This window comes from Triticum aestivum, chromosome 5A (genome assembly GCF_018294505.1).
Source record: "Triticum aestivum cultivar Chinese Spring chromosome 5A, IWGSC CS RefSeq v2.1, whole genome shotgun sequence".
Taxonomy (NCBI): Eukaryota; Viridiplantae; Streptophyta; class Magnoliopsida; order Poales; family Poaceae; genus Triticum; species Triticum aestivum.
In genome coordinates, this window is record NC_057806.1 from 153,145,079 (window position 1) to 153,164,346 (window position 19,268).

A 19,268-nucleotide genomic window follows, 5' to 3' on the forward strand; every position below is an offset into this window, starting at 1 on the left:
GGTGCTGCTTATTTTACCTCTGATCTTGATCCTGTCTCCCATGGGCGGCAGTGCTGCCGCGCACCCGAACCAGTCAAGTTTCCCACTCCTCTCCATGTGTGACTCCACTGCCTCATCTTCCTCATCTCCGGACCATTCCAGTCTGGGGCCTCACCATCGTCCACCGACCTTCATGCGCTCAGCATCTGTGGTCAATGTGGTCTACAAACGAGAGTCGTCGGAAGATGACTGTACGTGGAGAGGCTGACAGTGGGCATGCATCACGCCCATAGACGCATGCATGCAACTGCATCCTTTTTACCCTGAAAATAATGTTGTCTCCCGCTGACAGCCGGGACCCACCAGCTACATCTTCGCCAACAAGGAAGTGCGTCCTTATTTCGGGAAAAATTCCCTCCCCCTGATAGCTGGGACGCATCAGCTATATCTTGGCATGCAAGGAAGTGCCTGCTTATCCTCCCTGACAGCTGGGACCCACCCGGTCGAACCGTACATAGGGTTGTCTCTCTAGTAGCAAACGTGTACGTACATACTGCCGATCGGTCTCTCTGCAAGGATGAACCATGGCCGAGCAAGGAGCGGCACGTGTGACGTAGTAGTTGAGGCAGTCTGTAACGACCTCGATGCGGCTATATCTCCCACATGTCGAAGCATGACTTAGAGGCATAACCGCATTGAAAGCAATGTCGCAAGTGAGGTAATCTTCACACAACCCATGTAATACATAAGGGAAAGAGATACATAGTTGGCTTACAATCACCACTTCACCCAATTACATGAATAAAGCAACATCAAACAGATACAATCAAGGTCCGACTATGGAACCAAAATAAAAGAAGACTACCCCAAATGCTACACAGATCCCTGATCGACCCCAACTGGGCTCCACTACTGATCAACTGGAAACGGAAACGACATAACGAACACCATCTTCATTGAGGTCCTCCTTGAGCTCGGTTGCATCACCTGCACGATATCATCGGCACCTGCAAACTGGTTTTGGAAATATCTGTGCGTCACGGGGACTCAGCAATCTCACACCCTCGCGATCAAGACTATTTAAGCTTATAGGTAGGGTAAAAGGTATGAGGTGGAGCTGCAGCAAGCGACTAGCATATTTGGTGGCTAACATATACGGAAAAGAGGGCAAGAAGAGAAGGCAAAGCACGATCGAGAAAACTATGATCAAGAAGTGATCCTAGAACAACCTACGTCAAGCATAAGTCCAACACCGTGTTCACTTCCCGGACTCCGCCGGAAAGAGACCATCACGGTTACACACGCGGTTGATGTATTTTAATTAAGGTCAACTTCGGGTTTTCTACAACCGGACATTAACAAATTCCCATCTGCCCATAACCACGGGCACGGCTTTCAAAAGTTCAAATCCCTTTAGGGGAGTCCCAACTTAGCCCATGACAAGCTCTCATGGTCAACGAAGGATATACCTTCTCCCGAGACATTCCGATCAGACTCGGTATCCCGGTTCTACAAGACAACTTCGACAAGTTAAAACAAATCCAGCAACACCGCCCGAATGTGCCAACAAATCCCGATAGGAGCTGCACATATCTCGTTCTCAGGGCACACTCAGATTGTCTAAACTTCCGGTAGGCCAGCCCAGAGTTACCCCTGGTGGCCACCGGCGGCTGACAAGGTGGACCAACACTTAGAGGAGCACTGGCCCGGGGGGGTTAAAATAATGATGACCCTTGAGTCTGCAGAACCGAAGGGAAAGAAAAGGCTAGGTGGCAAATGGTAAAACCAAGGTTGGGCATTGCTGGAGGAGTTTTATTCAAGGCGAACTATCAAGGGGTTCCCATTATAGCCCAACCGCGTAAGGAACACAAAATCCGGGAACATAATGCCGATATGACGGAAACTAGGGCGGTAAGAGTGGAACAAAACACCAGGCATAAGGCCGAGCCTTCCACCCTTTACCAAGTATATATATGCATTAATTAAATAAGAGATATTGTGATATCCCAACAAGTAAACATGTTCCAACAAGGAACAACATCTCCATGTTCCAACAAGGAACAAACTTCAATCTTCACCTGCAACTAACAATGCTGTAAGAGGGGCTGAGCAAAGCGGTAACATAGCCAAACAACGGTTTGCTAGGACAAGGTGGGTTAGAGGCTTGGTTCAACAATATAGGAGGCATGATAAGCAAGTGGTAGGTATCGCAGCATAGGCATAGCAAAAGAGCGAGAAACTAGCAAGCAAAGATAGAAGTGATTTCGAGGGTATGGTCATCTTGCCTAAAATCCCACAAGGAAGAAGAACGAGTCCATGAAGAAGTCAAACGGACGTAGACGAACGGATCCTCACAACTCCGGAACGCAACCGAAGATAACGCGAGAAGTAACCCGGAAAGAATCAAACACAATAGTAAACAACCATCACATAATCATGGCATGATGCACAACAAGTATGCTGCGTGTCCGATTTAATGAAGCATGGCATGGCAAAGTGCACAAACAATCCTACAAATTAAGTGGAGCTCAATATGCAACGGAGTTGCATTTTGAAGAAAACACCACATGACTTATTTAGTTCTCTCTCGTTTAGGTACTCAACAAAATTAAATGTTGGTTAGCATGGAAAGAGGTGAAGCATGATGAAACTATCTAATCTAGGCAAGTTTAAATGAGGCCGGAACAACAAAACAACAAGTCCGGAAACTCCTCATATGCATATACTAGGTTTGGTACTGTTCTGCCCTAAACATAATTTTAGAGTTGTTAAACATGCTAGATGAGTGCATCATGTTAAACTAGGCATTTTTCTACCCCATTTACATATAAAGTTTATTACAAACCGAGTTACGGTTATTTAGTTATGAATTAAAGCATTTTAGCATGTTCATAGAGCAAAATTTAAACAAGCATCATTTTAAACATTTCAAACATAGATGAAAGTTGCATATTATTAAACTAGACAAAATTCTAAGCAACTTTCATATATAATTTATTTAGATCTGATGCAGGTTGTGAAGTTATTAAATGCATGAAGTTAAGGGGCCTATCTGTAAAACAACAGTTTTCTAGAAATAGGAAAAAACGTTATATGGAAAAAAACATGAAATGGGTCGTTTCTGTTGGCCCAACAGAGCACGGAGGGTCTGGGGGAGGCTGCTCACATTGGGCCAACTGGAAGCTGGGCCTGGCAAGGCCGGTGGGTGGCCCACTGGGCGCACGACAGGAGCACGGGTGTTGTCCCTCCCGCTCGACAGAGACAGAGCAACAGCTCGCCGGTTGTTCAGGCAGACGAAGACAAGGGCGGCGCTACGCGGATTCCGGCGGGGTCCGCGGGGACGCGGGGACGGGATGGAGCCTGGGGAGTCGCCTGAGGCCAGATCCTGCTGGGAGAGGCACGGATCAGGTCGCCAAGATGCAGGACATGCCACAAGACCACGATGGGGCAATGGCGAAGCAGCGGAGTCGCGTGCACGAGGGCTGGAGGCGAAGCAGCTGACTTGGCGCGGGGATGACTGGATTCGAGGCGGGGGAGGCACGGGCTCGTCTGGGCTCAGAACGGACAACAGAAGGAACTGGGAAACCTGGACGGATGCAAATTTTTAAAACATGATGATGCAATGCACATGATGATATGACAAGACGCAACACGCAAGCGAATGACAAGGCAACTACAACGAATAACTGGCGGGCACCTGACACATCGGTCTTGGGGCGTCACAACACTCCACCACTACGAGAGGATCTCGTCCCGAGATCTAGAATGGCACCGGAGGGAAAACGGATGGGAAAAAGAAGAGGTAAAACTAAGTTGCTTCTTTGACAAACGACTGAAACCACAGAACCTTGAAAAGGTTAAGCCATTTCGAGAAAATAATACAACGGGGATGAACGAAGTTGAAAGCACTCCGTTAAGAAAAGAGGAACAAGGAACATCACGAGAGCCCTGTAGGTTGAAAGGCACAAGATTAAGGTTGCAAAGGACAAGAAGTACATGCAAGCACTCCGGTTAAAACAAGATGTACAAGGTGTGATAAAGCGAAAAGAATTTGAGCAAAAGGGCACAACACTCCGGTTAAATGGATAGGCATTAAAAGAACATGATCTTTGACAAAACAAGATGATGGGTTGAAAAGATGAACATCACAATGCCTCCGGAACAAAAGTAAGAATGGAATGGAGTGAACGAAGGGAAACAAGGTCTTGAGAGAGCACGCTTACAACAAATGCTAGAACGGAGTTGTTGGAAAACCAACAACGAAAATAATAAGCTTGGTAAGGTCTTATGGAGTACATCTCAAATTATGAGGTGACAACCTGCCACGCACGGGAAAAGAATTGATTGGATTTATATGAACAAGGAGACGAGAAACGTATTTCACCGGGAGGATAAATGAAGAACTTGGGTCATTTATGAGCACCATAATAGCAACAATCCTTAGGCAAAGCTTTAAGTGAACTATATCCCAAGGTAACTCCAATGAAGAGATTGATGGATTTAGAAAACCTCATTCTTAACAACATATGAATCATGAAACATGAACTCACATTATCAAGACTGACATAACACCACCTCAAAAGATTAGATAGGAAGAACTGCACTCCGGATTACAAGATGAAGAATGCTTGAACTCCTCTGAAAAGAATCTCAATGAACACTTCGAGAAGAAATTGAATCCTTGATGAACCATCATGTAGAGCCTCCATGAAGATCTCCAGTAAACAAAAGGATAACGAAAAGAAAGAGAAGTTGAAAACACAAGGTGAATCCTTGTACCGATTTAGATGAATCTCTGTGGTGAAATAGTTGAAAATTGTTGGAACTCCGGGAAAAAGAGAAGATGAAACAATTTAAATCGGAATTTGATGAGCCTCTGGAATAAAGAATTAATCACTTGGATGAAGCAAGAATAAGAATTATGTTATGCGTATCCTTCACCAATTAAATTGATGACAATCAACGGATTTGGCACACTACTTATTCTTGTCGAAAGGATTAAGATAGATATAGCGCAAACTTAGGAAAGTCTTCAACGAATCACTGGTAGGATTTGAAAGAACGAAAGAATTGATATGATAACCAAAGAAGAGAGATCTTGAACGAACCACCATAAGAATTGGGAATGATCAAAGGAAAGATATCGAAGCATCGGGAAGAATTAGCAAAAGAACGAAGATGTTTGAGATAATTTAGATACAAGTGAAACGAATAGAACACGGACCGATTAGAGAAATATGAATGATGCACCGGTAAGATTTAGAGAATGAGAGCGGAAAGCTGAGAATGACTAATTATGAGATGATGGCCTCCAGAGAATCAAATTGAAAAGACTCCTGAATTACACCGGATGGGTGAAAAGAATTTGATGATCGAAAACAATTATGAGAGGATGGCCTTGAACAAGAACCACCAATCTCTGAGAGAACGGATAAGATATGGAGGTAAAACTCTTCTTCGGTCTTCAAAACCTGAGAATGACGACGGGAAACACCAACAATAATTGTAGAGGCACTCCGGAATAAAGAATAGAAAGGTTGATCCAATGATGGAAAGAATTTGAAAGATCTTGGAGAAAAACATTTGACTGATGACAGTTCATTCTTACGTCAAACTTTGGAGAGAATTTGAGAAGCTCCGGTAAAACAAGAAGAGTCAGGTAAGATCCTGGGAAAAGACCTATGGGTTAGGGCCCACACAAAAGAAACACCGTAGAACGATTGCTCAAAAAGAGATATTGCACTGGTAGAATTAAATGGCTAGAATGATATAACAACCTCGAAAAGAGCTTGAATGAATGCAGAGTGGAAACATGAATCTTCGAGATATCTTGAGCACTCTGAAACAATTAACTAGCGAGAAGTGAATGAATATGAGGTGCACCGGCATGAGAAGGTATTTGAAACGAGGAAAAAGGATATGATCAACAAAGCTTGAATTGGTTCCACGAAGAAGAAAGAGAGCGAAGAATGATGAACTAGTAGAGCATCTTCATGAAAACCACCGGGTAAGAGCATTGACGGAAAAGAATGGATCGACTTCATACTCATAAGATAGATACTTGATAAAGAAAACTTAGTCCTTAAAGAAAAAGGGTGGGTGGGCGGGATAAACAAAGGCAACTTGGGGACGGATGAAACAAACACCGTTGAGAAGAACTGATACTTGATCTTGCAGATGTTGCAATGATCGGATCCACTTGAAGAGAAGTACACCGGTTAAAAAGGATTGACAAGACAATCTTGATGATCGAGAAGGATTAGTATTCACATCGGAGTATGAGAACACCGCTTAGGAACAGGTATGGAATCAACATTTAACTTTGAAGCAACTCGAATACCACAACTCAAACAAAAGAAAGGATTGACTTGCAGAATAAACCGGAACAAACATATGATAGCGATTTCGTCCAAAGTTTTCGTGGTGGGGCCTACACGGGCTCGATCGTATAGCACCATCATTTACAAGGCAGTGCACATGACATACGAAGCGTCCCCGAGTCGGCATAGCCAAGGACTCTTTAAGACACAACGAGACCACTGTAAAACCAACCGTGGATAGACGGACCACTAGACGTCGAACCCCCATTTCATATCATACATCTGTCGGAAAGATATCCTAAGAGCTACTTAATTTCCCACTTATAAACTCCCAAAATTTTCCGGTTATGCAATCAGGTGTTGGGGATACAGGGGAAGCATAATATCTCACCCAAACTAGCAAATCCTACATCCAGCTGTATCCATCCTTCAACACATAACCAAGAAACCTTTGGAAATCATCTACCTCAACCTTAGAAAAGCATCCGTTATACGAGTTATGGCAATACTCCCGAACTCCCGCCCCAGTACTGGGTGGCGTTGAGGTTATCTCACCAACAACTGCATAAAAGAGATTTTCGATGTCGGCGAAACTAATCTCAGGTATTCCAGAACTGCAACGATAAAATTGTGACGACAACACCTCGGAGCTCAACTCCCCGGGACACTGCCACAACCCCTAAATGACAGGAGGCACCAAGAACAATGTTCTCGTCACAAATCGATCAGAATGATTCCAAGATACCCGCGTGATCCTAAATTTTTTTTAGTGAAATTTGAGAAGAGAAGAGTCAAAACTCTACGTCAGGATGCCTCACCAGAGCGACGAAGGGACTGAGGAGTAAAAAGAATTCCTAACTCTCTGATATATATAATTCCTAAATGACTCAAAACATTTCTAGACTAAGTAGCGCCAATGATTTGATCAAGCAGGGGGCTCCTAAGGTCGGGGAAGGCTCTGATACAAACTTGTAACGACCTCGATGCGGCTATATCTCCCACATGTCGAAGCACGACTTAGAGGCATAACCGCATTGAAAGCAATGTCGCAAGTGAGGTAATCTTCACACAACCCATGTAATACATAAGGGAATGAGATACATAGTTGGCTTACAATCGCCACTTCACCCAATTACATGAATAAAGCAACATCAAACAGATACAATCAAGGTCCGACTACGGAACCAAAATAAAAGAAGACTACCCCAAATGCTACACAGATCCCTGATCGACCCCAACTGGGCTCCACTACTGATCAACTGGAAACGGAAACGACATAACGAACACGATCTTCATTGAGCTCCTCCTTGAGCTCGGTTGCATCACCTGCACGATATCATCGGCACCTGCAAACTGGTTTTGGAAATATCTGTGAGTCACGGGGACTCAGCAATCTCACACCCTCACGATCAAGACTATTTAAGCTTATAGGTAGGGTAAAAGGTATGAGGTGGAGCTGCAGCAAGCGACTAGCATATTTGGTGGCTAACATATACACAAAAGAGAGCGAGAAGAGAAGGCAAAGCACGATCGAGAAAACTATGATCAAGAGGTGATCCTAGAACAACCTACGTCAAGCATAACTCCAACAACGTGTTCACTTCCCGGACTCCGCCGGAAAGAGACCATCACGGTTACACACGCGGTTGATGTATTTTAATTAAGGTCAACTTTGGGTTTTCTACAACCAGACATTAACAAATTCCCATCTGCCCATAACCGCGGGCACGGCTTTAGAAAGCTCAAATCCCTGAGGGGAGTCCCAACTTAGCCCATGACAAGCTCCCACGGTCAACGAAGGATATACCTTCTCCTGAGACATTCCGATTAGACTCGGTATCCCGGTTCTACAAGACAACTTCGACAAGTTAAAACAAATCCAGCAACACCGCCCGAATGTGCCGACAAATCCCGATAGGAGCTGCACATATCTCGTTCTCAGGGCACACTCAGATTGTCTAAACTTCCGGTAGGCCAGCCCAGAGTTTCCCCTGGTGGCCACCGGTGGCTGACGAGGTGGACCAACACTCAGAGGAGCACTGGCCCGGGGGGGTTAAAATAATGATGACCCTTGAGTCTGCAGAACCCAAGGCAAAGAAAAGGCTAGGTGGAAAATGGTAAAACTAAGGTTGGGTATTGCTGGAGGAGTTTTATTCAAGGCGAACTGTCAAGGGGTTCCCATTATAGCCCAACCGCGTAAGGAACACAAAATCCGGGAACATAACGCCGATATGACGGAAACTAGGGCGGCAAGAGTGGAACAAAACACCAGGCATAAGGCCGAGCCTTCCACCCTTTACCAAGTATATATATGCATTAATTAAATAAGAGATATTGTGATATCCCAACAAGTAAACATGTTCCAACAAGGAACAACATCTCCATGTTCAACAAGGAACAAACTTCAATCTTCACCTGCAACTAACAACGCTGTAAGAGGGGCTGAGCAAAGCGGTAACATAGCCAAACAACGGTTTGCTAGGACAAGGTGGGTTAGAGGCTTGGTTCAACAATATAGGAGGTATGAAAAGCAAGTGGTAGGTATCGCATCATAGGCATAGCAAAAGAGCGAGCAACTAGCAAGCAAAGATAGAAGTGATTTCGAGGGTATGGTCATCTTGCCTGAAATCCCGCAAGGAAGAAGAACGAGTCCATGAAGAAGTCAAACGGACGTAGACGAACGGATCCTCACAACTCCGGAATGAAACCGACGATAACGCGAGAAGTAACCCGGAAAGAAGCAAACACAATAGTAAACAACCATCACATAATCATGGCATGATGCACAAGAAGTATGTTGCATGTCCGATTTAATGAAGCATGGCATGGCAAAGTGCACAAACAATCCTACAAATTAAGTGGAGCTCAATATGCAACGGAGTTGCATTTTGAAGAAAACACCACATGACTTATTTAGTTCTCTCTCGTTTAGGTACTCAACAAAATTAAATGTTGGTTAGCATGGAAAGAGGTGAAGCATGATGAAACTATCTAATCTAGGCAAGTTTAAATGAGGCCGGAACAACAAAACAACAAGTCCGGAAACTCCTCATATGCATATACTAGGTTTGGTACTGTTCTGCCCTAAACATAATTTTAGAGTTGTTAAACATGCTAGATGAGTGCATCATGTTAAACTAGGCATTTTTCTACCCCATTTACATATAAAGTTTATTACAAACCGAGTTACGGTTATTTAGTTATGAATTAAAGCATTTTAGCATGTTCATAGAGCAAAATTTAAACAAGCATCATTTTAAACATTTCAAACATAGATGAAAGTTGCATATTATTAAACTAGACAAAATTCTAAGCAACTTTCATATATAATTTATTTAGATCCGATGCAGGTTGTGAAGTTATTAAATGCATGAAGTTAAGGGACCTATCTGTAAAACAACAGTTTTCTGGAAAATAGGAAAAAACGTTATATGGAAAAAAAACATGAAATGGGTCGTTTCTGTTGGCCCAACAGAGCACGGAGGGTCTGGGGGAGGTTGCTCACATTGGGCCAACTGGAAGCTGGGCCTGGCAAGGCCGGTGGGTGGCCCACCGGGTGCACGACACGAGCACGAGCGTTGTCCCTCCCGCTCGACAGAGACAGCGCAACAATGCGCCGGTGGTTCAGGCAGACGAAGACAAGGGCGGCGCTACGTGGATTCCGGCGGAGTCCGTGGGGACGCGGGGACGGGATGGAGCCTGGGGAGTCGCCCGAGGCTAGATCATGCTGGGAGAGGCACGTATCAGGTCGCCAAGATGCAGGACATGCCACAAGACCACGAGGGGGCAATGGCGAAGCAGCGGAGTCACGTGCACGAGGGCTGGAGGCGAAGCAGGTGACTTGGTGCGGGGACGACTGGATCCGAGGAGGGGGAGGCGCGGGCTCGTCTAGGCTCAGAACGGAAAATGGAAGGAACTGGGAAACCCGGATGTACGCAAGTTTTTAAAACATGATGATGCAATGCACATGATGATATGACAAGATGCAACACGCAAGCGAATGACAAGGCAACAACAACGAATAACTGGCAGACACCTGGCACATCGGTCTCGGGGCGTCACACAGTCCTGTGTAAATCGCGTACACGTATGTATAGCCACGCTGCAAGAAAGTAAATACGTCTACACACGTACATATGGGCGGGGTCTCGAACGTGTACAGCGATGATGTCCTGTTCATCGGCAGCCAACCGGCTGGGTCAGAACGAAGGAACGGCGTCGTATTCATTGGGAGGCAACACACTGGGTCAGAATGCATCGTGTTCATTGGGAGCCAGCCGGCTTGGATGGTATAGCCGAAACGGGGTCTGGCGTACCGCAGAACAAAGTAAACGGCCTTCCATTTGACTGCCTACGGTCGAAACCGGATCCTGTTCATCGGGAGGGGTCTGGCGTATCGCAAAACGGAGGAAACAGACTTGTGTTCGAGCTCCTACGGTCAAAACGGGGTGCTGTTGATCGGGAGGGGTGTGGCATACCGCAAAACTTAGGAAACGGACTTGTGTTGGAGCGTAGGGGCGGGCCCACCTCAATTTAAGGGTATTCACTTGAATACCCATTATTATTTTTCAAAAAACTAGGTATATATAGTATACATACTGGGTTTCATAAGGAAAAAACGATACAGATAGTCGAGAATGTGATAGTTAAGGATTCAACCCAAAGCCAGATGCACCAGATCGTCTATTTCCCCCTCACCACTACGACATGGCCCATATGGCCCAAATCGCTACAGCACGCACAAGAAAAAATAACACATCGATCGATCAGAGGACACGAACCGGCAGCGCCGCCCTTCCCCTGCTCTCTAGTTCTCTGTGCACCACATGCGACCCGTGCCGCCAACTGCCTGGTCGGCACGACCGCACTGCACGGCAGCCGAGGCCCAGAGCCATGGTCGCCTGATCAATGATGGACCGTAGGTGCATGTGGCGGCGGCTGCGGCACAGACGCGTGCGGAGAATCCAACCCAGATCTCTCGCCTCCTTTTTATTCTGAAGTTTTTGATCTCTACAGACTACAATAGGCGGTGGGTTAGCAGGCGTGAAGGAATTAGGGGCAGTAATTTATTCAATTCGAAGCCACAACCCGAATTCAGCTTTTGAAGGTATACTCGCTAACTACACGTACTAATCCTTTAACCTCAAATTCAACTATGCAAAGTGTGCTAACTGAATTTTGTTGTCACTATCTAACTGAATTCAAACAACAGGGGCTCGATTTTGTTCCCGTATTTCCAACAGGCTGCAGTGCAGAAATACAAGACCAAGTAAATTAGTTTGACCACTAACCAGTTGCATTTGTACTTAATTATAGTGAAACTAGAGAGTTGTTTGGAGTCAATTATGAACTGTTTAGACATGAGAATTTGCAATTTGCCATTTGAATACATAATGTGAGATTGTTTATAAATTGTTGAACAATTTTTTACTTCTTAACGTTGAACAGTACCAATTTATGATCAATTTTTATCAATATAATATATTATGTGCTATCTTTTAGATAGTTTAGAACTAGTATAATATGTTATACGTGCCAAAAGGAAGGCTATAGGCTTCCAAAAAAAGATTTCAAATTTCAAATACATAGTCCTCAATTCCTGGGCCTGCCCTTGTTGGAGCGCCTATGGTCGAAATGGGGTCCTGTTCATCAAGAGAGATGTGGCATACCGCAAAACGGGACTCCACAAGCTACTGTCATCCATCGTCTACTGCCTCGCTCGAGCCTCCACGGGCTACTATTCATCCACCGTTGACTTCCTTCGGCCTCCACCTGCTACTGTTCATCCACGGGGTCCTGTTCATCCAGCCTCCACCGGCTACTGTTCAACCAGCCCTCCATGGCTGGGGTCCTCCTGTTCATCCACCCCCAACCGGCTCGGGTGTGTGGCGGCCTCCTCTCGACCGGGGTCCTGTTCATCCAGCAACAACAGCATCTACTACTGTGGGGTCCTGTTCATCCAACCCCCACTGGGAACTGTTCATCCAACCCCAACAATAGTCACTGTTCATCAAGAGGCATCAAGTTTGATCGGCTTAAGTTAGCAACAGTAGCGAAGGAATCGCTCGGGTTCAATTAACAGCCAAGGGATCGATCGCTCGGGTTCAGTAACGTAGCTAGTGCAATCGCTCGAGTTTAGTAAGCGAATGCCTCGCCCGGGTTCAGTTAGAGCCCAACGCCTCACACACACGTGTGTATGTGTACATGTATGAGAGAAACGCGCAATCCCTCCATGCATCGCTCGGCCCCGACCACCCACCATATCCGGGAACTCCTCGATATTTTCTCGCCCTCGCTTATACCATGATTTTTTCTGTCATGGACGGCCCAAAGAATGTCATGCAGGTGCGTCCCCGGCCCACCTAGGAAGAAAAGCCCATTTTCTGGCATGATTTTTTTCATAGAAGTAGGAGCCCACCACATCTATGATAATACGTGGTTTTGTCACAATTATTGTCATAGAAGTGTCATAAGCATGACCGAAAAAAATTCTTTTGGGCCAAAATTTCACGGATGTGTGTTTTTTTGTAGTGGAGCGAAGGCCTGGCCACTCGTAGTATGGTTGGTCCGTGAGGCCCACGTGGCAGCACAGCCGGCCACGAGAGGCTGGAGTAGGCGGTACGACGGACACTGGTTTGGGTGGCTGGAGCAAGAAGACCAGAGGTTGAAGACGCGGCACGGCGGCAGCCAACGATCACTACATCTAGAATCATTTTGACTAAGTTGAAAAAGCCCGTACGCGTCAAATTAGTTGGCCCACAAGTCAGCCTCCAAATCTGGTGGGTTAGAGCTAGCAGGGGAATCATTTTTTGCTTGTAATAACGTGGCACTTCCTTGCATGCGAAGGTGTTTTCTGGTTGTTTTAATTTCTTGTTTTTATAGTTAGAATAAAAATAAAACAATTTAGCATCTTTGGTACAATCTATATTTTCACGAAATGGATCATAATAAAGCTGGTGGATCCCAGGTGTCAAGGAGAGGTAACTTTTCTCCACCTAATAAAGGAAACACTTTCTTGTGTGCGAAGTTGTAGCTGGTGGCTCAAACTTGTCAGGGACAGAAATCATATGTTTTCGCTTAATAAGGAGGGACATGCTCGGGTGCGTCCATGGACCATGCGGGTCCGTGCTGTCAGCCACTCCACATACATACCGCTTCTGATGTCTATCGTTTGTTGATAAAGTTGACCACGCCGCGCCGAGAGAACCTACACAGTGGACGATGGCGAGGCCTAGGAAGGGAACGACCCGGAGTCGGCGAAGACACAACAATGGATGCCCACATGGAGGGGGGTACGAGGGTTCACTGGTTCGGCTGTGGTGTGAGGCTGCCGTCGCTGGAGAATAACAAGAGGTGCTGTCGAGTAGAGAATGACCTGGACGGTGATAGGAGTAGGCTGGGCCGATGAGGCCTGTGCGGCAGCACAGCCGGCCACGGGAGGCGGTAGCAGGCGGTGGTTTGGGTGGCTGAAACATGAATATCCGAGATTGAAGAAGCACCACAGCTGTTGGATGGACATCCAAGGACCACTGCTACTAGAATCGTGTGTTGACTATAAGTTGGCAAAGCCTTGTGTACACGTAAACTTAGTAGGCCCACATGTGACCATCACATCTTTGGCAGACAACATGTAGCCCATTTGTGATTTGTTATAATGTACGACCATTTTTGAATTCTAATGGAATTTACTCAACCCATTTACTGTTTGTTAAAATTACAACCCAATTTCTAGCCACGGCAACGGTTAATAATTTCAACCAACCGCTCAAAAAAGTTCAACAAAATTTCCAACATTTTGATGGGATCCAAAATATTTTCTATCCTCAAATTTCGAGTCAGATTAAATATAATTTCAAAATAAATTTGTAATAGGCAAAATCGAACGAAATTTTGCGCGCTCAACAAGTAATGAAATTAAAAAAAAAATCCAAAAATAGTAATTTTGAAACTAATTACCCGCTCGGTGTTTTTTTATATTTACAACCAAATTTTTACAATTATAGCCCATTTATTATTTCTTAAAGCCCATTTTCTTGGCAAGTCTAATGCGGGGCGGAGAATAACAAGTTGATCTGGGTTGGGTATTCCGCAAAAAATAGTATAGCTGGGCTAACCATTTTCACATTGAAAAATTATATCTTGGTTGGATATTTGGTTGACATAAAATAATAGCCTGGGCTAGACGGGCCACAGCACCCGCCCAGTTGATACCATGCTCGTCTAAGTAGCAACAAAAACATCACTCAAGAAAAACTGTGCTCACACCTGAAAAAACAAATATTGCTCAAGTTGCTAGGTCCTAGCTGTCGGCCGCTCCTTGTGCAATTGTCTCGTTTACTGACTATATAGGTTGACTGGTGTGGGACCGTGATGTCAGGAAACAGGGAGGAAGCAAAAAAATTATAGTTGTATATAATGAGGCATTTGCGTACGTACAGCTATGGTCCTAGTGAGTCCCTACTATCATCCTCTCCAAGTAAAGTCATCTCCTGATTCCTCATGTTCATTGACCTTGTTGACAATGCAAGACGGCGGTGTCACAGTGAGCGAAACAACTCAAAGGACAACGAAGAGGGCCTCGCGGGCCCTACAAATGGTCTGATACAGTGCCTGCTGGTCATTCAAGAAGCCAGGATCATCGGACCCCTATGAGAACCTTTGAGAGACTGAGCCAGCATGAAACGGTAAGGCCATGCTTGGGAGCTCTGGATTGTTTCACGACTGTATTAAGGATACAAGTGTAATTTACTCATCACCGAAAACAACGCGTAAAATACAAGCGTAAGGAAAATGACGGCCCGAGGTCGTAATGAAAACCGGCGAGTTACGTGTGTAATCTGAGAAACCAGTGTATATTTTACTAGTCGAAAATGACCAACCAAGCGCTTCTCCCAAGACCATCTGCTTTTATTTAGAAGCGTCAATTTTACAAGTGGGTTTGGTTGGAAAACGACGATCCAATCACGACCTAATACGATGAGTTGGTCGGAAGATCATATGGTTTCACCTCTAACCTATTCGAGCTGTCGTATAGGCTATGAATGAAAGTATGAAACATAAGACGATGAACTTCTTAAGCACAGAAACAACAGAAGAGGATGATCTTCTTAACATGCAAATCGCTTATATCAACTTGCAAAACAATACGAAGCATTGTTTTCAAGAGGCACGGTGAACAGCTCATGATGCCGCATGCCATAGCATTCCAAGCTCAACTTTGCAATCAAACTCACAAGGCCTGGCATTTCATAGACAACATTCAGAACAAATTCTTGAAATACCTTACATAAGTCAACATTTATGACTATGCACCTCATCAGAGTAAATATTTACTTCTGAACTGAACACACGAATAGGAAAAAACGATTGATGCTACTCACATCAAAGGGTGTCCCATTCCAAAATATCATATGCATGTCTTCTAGCTAACATCCATGAGCAAAATTTGACAAGATTTTCCAATTCCGAAATATTAAACAAATGTCTTCTTGTTAACATCAATGATTAAACTTTGACAAGCTTTTCCCACTCAAAATATGTAATTCCTACGATTGTGGAACGGGCAGAGTTTGTCATCAGTTTGCACATTGAAATGGCACATGGATCCGGATTAATCAGTGTATCTTTTGTGCAGTTCCATTGAAATCAAACATGTCTTGTGTAGCATGGTGGATTTTGTATTTATATGTTGCAAGGCCTTGAAGACGTTGGTAGCTCCATTCAAGTAGATAGTCTGGCGGCTCAAGGTGACGATGAATAATTAGAGAACCATTCGATGTATTGTGCATGATGAAGTATTACAGAGGACATGAACCATCTGAACATTTTGTGTAGTTCCACTAAAATCAAGCTAAGCATCCATGTCTGCATAAATACAGAAAAAGTGTGATGAATATAATAGTGGTACTTGTTGATTAAACATATGCTCACAACTATAATCATCTTCATTCTCTTAACAGGAAAAGATACCAATACAATAGCTTCAATTAAACATTTATTCAAAACAATACAACAATACAATTAGCACATAATAACAAAGCACGATCATGTGGATGAAGGCCGATACTGACCTCATTTGTTACAGCTGCGTCGGCCACTGACTTGGTCATACCTTTCCTTGTGGAGTGAATTTTGCACTCCATGTACTGTTGAGTTGAGTTTTCCATGGTCTGCAGACTAGTCATGTCACCAGCGTCTACTAATACTCTAAAGCTTCTCGACCATTCCTTCTATAATGTAGCGCAAACAGTGACTACTTCTTTCTGCAAAGTGGAAAGACCAACTGGGCCCAATAATGCAATAGTTTGCCTTGAACACATTGGCTCCTTTTGTGCAGTTCAACTAAAATCAAAGTCGAAATAGAACCGAGCAGAAGTTTTGATATCCCTGTATGCACAAATAGGTATAAAGGAAACAATTATTGAGAAATAATGATTGATGACTTATACTTCCAGAAGAAAAAACATCTACGTTATCTTAATGGGAAACAAAGCACGACAGTAGCAATTCTCAAACAGTGTGATTCATTCATATTAACTGAGATATTATCTTAACAATACCTTGTTTCAACATGTATAAAGAACGACAAAGCAGAAAAGTACCATTCCTAAAACAATGCAACTGCTTCATATTAACAGAGACATTATCTTAACAATACCTTGGTTAAACATGTAGAAAGAACTACAAAGCAGGAAAGTATCGTTTGTAAAACACTGTAACTGATATATAATAACAGAGACATTATCTCAATAATACATTTCTTAAACATGTACTCCGCGGATCCCTAGAGAAATGGTACTCCCGCCGATCCCTAACAAGTGTTGCAGTTTTGAACTAAGATTTAGTAGTTAATTCTAAGAGTGGCATTGCTTAATTTTACTAGTGGCATTAGATTAACAAAAAGCATAAATAGTTCCAGGGGAGAGTGGGCGCAATAGCACCATGTGCTTCCATCTACTTATAAAGGGGGTGATGCAGAGTTTGTTGTAACAAAGCAACAAGCATCATGTCTGGGTTGGTCCCATTTTTGTCACTTAATGGGAAAAGACAGCAATACAATAGATTCAATTCAACATTTATTTAAAACAGTATCACCACAACTAGCACAACATCTCAAAGCACACCGCACAATCATGTGGATGAAGGCTGGTACTAACCTTTCATGAGGCAGACAAGATCAAATATGAATCTGCCAACAGGAATAGGAAATCCAATCTTATTTTGTGTAGTTCAACTAAATCAAGCAAAGTTTGCAGTGTGACATTTAAGTTGAACTGCACAAAACACTCTTAAAACAGAAGTGTTTTGCATAGTGATGCAAAAGGTTGCAATACCAACGAGTTGAATAGATATCCCTATTTTCATAGGTAAAAAAGAAACAATTACTGGCCAATAAAGGAGGATGAGTCATATGGCCACAAAAAGAAGCATCTACCTTATCTTGATGGAAAACAAAGTAGGACAGTAGCATTTCTAAAACGGTTGCATTGATTCATATTAACAGAGACATTCTCTTAAAATAACATTTGTTAAAAATATAATTTACTTTTAACAGTGGCATTGCTTAAATTTTCGAGCGACATTCTTAGATTAACAACAACAAAATAGTTGTATAGGACATGGGACATGCCAGCACCATGTGCGTCCACACGTATAAATGGGTGATGCAGAGTATGTTGCCAAGCAGCATATCTGCATCAGTCCCATATTTGTTCTCTTTGAACCTTTTTCCTATGTGAGGGCAAAAAATCTAGTCCTGTACAAACTACCCGACCCCTAGTTTCTTTCCTTTTTCAACAAAGAGGTCGGTTCCCTACAGATGTGTGTACTGGGTTACCCCCTTTCCCCTTTTCGACCAACAAAGCGGCTGGATAGGCAGTCTATACTACTTTCCCTCCCTCCTTTCCTCATTGAACCACGTCATAGATTCATGCTCCACCCCACCCTCCCTTCTTTCCTCTTTGAACCAAGACCTAGATTCAAAAAAGATCCGCATGCAGCTAGAGCAATGACGGTTTCAAAGAAAGTTATACCTTACGGTCGTCGGGATGTGGCTAGACATGCGGCGGGAGGCCGGATCTACCCACACTACGTGTGGCAGCAAGGAAGAAGGGGTCGAAGGTCCTCCCGCACAGGTGTTGGGTGAAAGAGAACAACACAGCCAGTAGTGGATTGCCTCCCTCGCTGAAGGCGATTGAGTGAATGCTGCACCTCCTCCCCTTCCTGGTGCGACGGGATCCGGACGGCTCCTTCACCAGCTATGGGGGGGGAGAGGCCAATGCAGTCTTGTTTAGATCTGATGAAGAGGGTGAGAGATTGTGAATAGAGCAAACCCTAGCAAAGGAACATTGAGCCTCCGGCGTGTATATATATATGTGTAGTGCAGCGAGAGTGTGAAGAGTGCAAACCCTAGCGAACAAGAGCTGAGGCTCCAACTTATATAGTACTACCTCCGTCCTGGTTTATTGGTCCTCTTCGTATTTAGTGTAAAGTTTTGACCATAAATTTAACTAACAAAATGTTAATGCATGTCACAAAAATTATAACATTGGAGTATACGTTCAAAAATGAATCCAACGGTATAATTTTTGCTGACATGCATTAACATTTAGTTAGTAAAATCTATAGTCATAATTTGACACAATATACAAGACGGACTAATAAACCAGGACGGAGGTAGTACTCGTATATAGTACTAATATAGTGGAGTTTTTTTTCTTTTTCTCTCCATAACAATCGTTTTAAATTGCATATGAAACGAAACTCTTTATTTTACGTACCAGTGAGAAAACTACGTAACTAACAATCCACGCGTCCTAGTCGCACTTCATGCCGTTCACGTGTTGTACATGATACGTCCATTTTGCATCATGTTTACCTACTGTTATTTATAATGTTTTATGCATAATAATATTTTTTGGAGTAATTCTAATGCCTTTTCTCTCATAATATGCAAGGTTCACACAAACA